This window comes from Phoenix dactylifera, chromosome 3, assembly GCF_051530095.1.
Source record: "Phoenix dactylifera cultivar Ajwa chromosome 3, Ajwa_hap1_PhDact_Kaust_v1.1, whole genome shotgun sequence".
In the NCBI taxonomy this organism is placed as follows: Eukaryota; Viridiplantae; Streptophyta; class Magnoliopsida; order Arecales; family Arecaceae; genus Phoenix; species Phoenix dactylifera.
In genome coordinates this window covers 8643361-8646582 of record NC_143192.1, presented here as the reverse complement: position 1 = coordinate 8646582, position 3222 = coordinate 8643361, and positions in this window count along the sequence as shown.

Below are 3222 nucleotides of genomic sequence, written 5' to 3'. Positions count from 1 at the left end.
TTATGCAGGTTCCGACTTGTTCTTGCAATCAAACTGGTATGCTGATGCCCAGATAAAACAATTGTAGAAAGGAACAATTCCTAGACCCCACTGAGTGGGATCGCAGATCAGCAATCACACCACTGAACCTCCAGTTTGTTTTAGTTTGCTTGAGGAATGCTGTCAAATGATTATCTTTCAATAAACTGAAGATGCACATGACCTATTCTAGTGTTTTTAAAGGTTATACTGTAACAATTCAGGATCTCACCTAAAATGGCTAGCTGGAAGGTATTATTTGGATTTTTTGATCTTGCATAAATACACAAGATCTACATAGTAAATAACCGATGTGGAACTAAATATACGTCCGTATAGATCTTCACATACTCCTTCTGTTTAAATCCTGATGTTCTCATCAGGCTAAGAATTCAAATTCATTTAAATCTAATTACAAACACCATAATTAGTCTGTGGTTAGTCCCAATGATCCGTGTTGCAGTATCTTCTAGTCTACATAGGTTATGAGCTGGGTCTGCTCTGATACTAGTTATAACAATTTAGGAACTTCTCAAAATGGCTAGCCGGAAGTTATTATCTGAGTTTTTTGATCGTGTATAAGTATTTAAGATTTATCTAGTGAATAATCGATGTGAGACTAAACACAAGTCTGTACGGGTCCTCATAATAGCAGCTTCAAGGAAGTGCAGATGATCAAGAAGATCTTTTAAGGAGAAAAACTGAAATTGGCGGGGGCTGCACCAAACTACTCATTCTCAATTAATTTTTCAAGAGTACTCTATGGAAGCTTGTGTTGTAATACATGATAACATGATACGATTTGAATCCATCCTCCTCAACCCCTCCACAGGTAAAATAATTGATGATGCAAATAATACTCATCGAATTGATTTTTCATGCATCTTGAATCACTCAAAAACAATGACAGCTGAGAAAGGTATGGCTGACGGTAGAACAAGCTTGTGTTGTTGAAGAAGTTCCAGCTATTTACTTCTAAACCATTGTATGGCCGTTAAATTTAGAGAGATATAATTTTCTAATAATTTTAGTCAATTTTTCAATTTAGAGAGATTAGAATTTTCTAATAATTTTAGTCAAGTTTTCTAATACTTTTTCTTCCTTCTAAAAATCCTCCAAATATTGTTCCCGCTTGGATCCAAGTAATTCAGGTGGCTGAAGACCGAGCAAATGTGGATCTTCTTACCACTGGAGATCTTAAACCAGAAAAGCTCTAGCTTGACAACATGCCCTCTCCTGTTTTTATCCCATCCGCAGGCAACTCCCAAGAGAAGAACATATATTCTGCTTGGTTGAATCCTCTTACAAAGCCAAGAAGAGCTTCCCTCTCGGACTTTGGGTGATGGATACTAGCAGGGGCGGCTCAATACATTCTGGGGCCCAAGGCGAATCCAATGAATGAGGCCTTTTGTTTTTAATAATAATTTTTTTAATAATATTTTTTTAATAAATATAAAATACTTAAAAAAATATATGAAAATAGATAGCTATCAAGTACACTATTTCAACCATGAATCTAACAAAGATAGACAAGAAGCCTTTTCAATTTAATATAATTCTTGAATGAAAGCACATAAAAGTAATTATTCTAAATGAAGGGCCATGAAACTGATTAAATAACTGAGATAATACTTGGAAATACTGTTTACCATGCCAAGCAAGAGCCGGATAGGAAAAGGTCATCCCATGGCACTTCATGGTCAAGGTAAGGAAAGAATTTGTCCATAAAGAAATCTCTCAATAAGAGAAAGTAGGGTCATTATGGGAAATTCACTCCATCAAATTAATAAAAATCCCATCCCACCATCTCCCCTTCAAGTGAGTACCCAAGCAGCAACTGCAACATCACGGCACAGCAGCCATTCAACCCCCTCCCTCATTTTCTCTCTCTACCACCCAAGAGGGGAGAAGAAACCGAGAGGAGAAAACTAAAAGAATCTCCACCCTCCAAGACGTCCATCTCCAATCCCCCTATCTTTCTTCCGGATGGCCCAGCTGGATCAGGAGTAGTGTGAGGGAAGGAAAACCAAGACCAAAACCAAAAAAGAGAAGGGATGAAAGGTAAGAGTGGCTTCAGGCGTCTATCAAGCCAACCAAATCCCTCCTCTCTCTCTCTCTCTCTCTCCCCCCCCCCCCAACCCAAAACAAAACTACTGTCCCCAACTTCCAAATTGCCCCTCTGCAGGCCAGGAAACTCTCCACCGATGGAGGGGAAAAGATTCTTAGCCAGCTCCTGATTCCGTTTATATGGGGCCTTTGCTTCCTTTTAGTCAGCCTCCCGGGGCCTTCCTTTGGCCCGGGGCCTTAGGCGACCGCCTCAGTCGCCTAAGGCTCGGGCCGGCCCTGGATACTAGCATAGTTCCATCATCCTCATCGAGTTTGATGAGCCGGAGAAATATAAAAGATAGCAGCAGCAGCATGGGCATGAAAGATTTTGAAGCCACATCCAATTTTGTTATTTCCCCCCCCTTCTACTACTGAATCACACAAGACATCTATTCTTGTTTCTGTTTTATAGAGCAATTTAGGCATTCAGCTGGGGTCGGTCAGTGCAAAGTGGGACTGATGTTTGATGAGGCAATTGCTTAGATGGACCACTTCATGTCGCTAGAGAATTTCAATCTTGTGAGGTAGCTGGTGATGATTTCATAAAGTTGTGGAGAGCTGAAGAAATGTGTTTATGCAAGATTTGTCTTAGTTTTCATGAGAAAAGAACTGGGTTGAAAGTGCACAAAGGGACCAAGTCTTCCATTACCCAACATCAAGGTGGGTCACTCTTAAGCTCCATTTGGGAGAGCTTTTGGAGGGTCAAAAAATACTTTTTAGTTCTCCAAAAATATTTTTAGATGAAATAGGGATGTTGGGTAAAAATTTCGTAAGGCTGTTTTAGCTTTTCTAGAAAACTAAAAACAGCTTTTTTGAGAGAAGCTTCATTTTGAAGCTTTCCAAAAAAGCACTTTTAAGCTCCATCTGAAAATATACAAGAGGGTGAAAAATTAATTTACACTAATAATTATAATATTTTATACCTTTATTATTATATTATGCTATAAATATAATATTATATTACATTATATCATAATATATTAATATGTTATGTTAAATAATTTAATATTATGCTATATTATGAAAAATTAATTTACACTAGTAATTATAATATTTTATACCTTTGTTATTATATTATACTATAGATATAATATAATA